Source organism: Nicotiana attenuata, unplaced genomic scaffold (genome assembly GCF_001879085.1).
Source record: "Nicotiana attenuata strain UT unplaced genomic scaffold, NIATTr2, whole genome shotgun sequence".
Taxonomy (NCBI): Eukaryota; Viridiplantae; Streptophyta; class Magnoliopsida; order Solanales; family Solanaceae; genus Nicotiana; species Nicotiana attenuata.
Genome location: NW_017702951.1, coordinates 1 through 895, shown reverse-complemented (window position 1 = coordinate 895; position 895 = coordinate 1). Strand labels below are relative to the sequence as shown.

Sequence of the window (895 nt, the reverse complement as noted above, 5' to 3'; positions counted from 1 at the left end):
ACCCAAACCCTACTTCCCAGTACTCTTTGGGGCTACTCAGAAAATCATAAATATCAGCCCAAACGGAGATAATACAATGATCAACAAGAACAAGAAGAGACNTGTGATATGATACGCAGGTAAAAATCGTGACTGAGTAAAAGACAACAATTAGCAAATTAATTCAACAAGTACACGACATCTGCGTGTCCTACAGTGTCAACACATAGCCTAAACATTATTTCTAACATGATTAGCAGTCAAATTTCTATAATACAGGGAGAGCATATGGCTAACAACAAGTTATTCAACTTTACAGTTTCCACGGAATGGACCAAGTCACAATTCCTACGGTGCACGCCCACATGACCGTCACCTAGCATGTGCGTCACCTCCAAACCAATCACATAATACAATGACCCGGGGTTTCATACCCTTAGAACCAGATTTAGAACTGTTACTTACCTCAATTCGAGCAAAACTTTACTCCAATATGCCTTTGCCTCGCGAATCGGCCTCCAAATGTCCTGAATGTAGCCACAAGTAGTACAATACAATCAGTACTGGCTAAAGGAATAAATTCTACAAGAAATTATGAAATTATAGCTCGAAATCCGAAATTGGCTCATACCCGGCTCCCGGGCCCACGTCTCGAAATCTGACAGAAGTTACAAAATCAGGAAGCCCATTCAACCACGAGTCTAACCATACAAATTTTACTCAAATCGGATAACAAAATCTCATTCAAAACCTCAAAATCTAGCCTAAGAACTCTTCCTCTTTTTCCCAATTTTCCGCCACAAATCACAAATTTAATGGTAGAATCAAAGGCATAATCATGGAAATTAATAAAAACTAGGTAGAAATCACTTACCCCAAACACCCACGTGAAAATTCCTCCAAAAATCGCCTTCTA

General features: G+C 39.5%; 1 long non-coding RNA gene across 1 annotated transcript; it reads right to left on the bottom strand.

Moving 5' to 3' along the window:
* Positions 1-444: 444 nt before the first annotated feature.
* LOC109222798 lies at positions 445-895 on the bottom strand. Its single transcript, XR_002067456.1, has 3 exons — positions 854-895; positions 611-637; positions 445-506 (listed from the first exon to the last, which is right to left on the bottom strand). It is a non-coding gene; the product is annotated as an uncharacterized LOC109222798 (long non-coding RNA).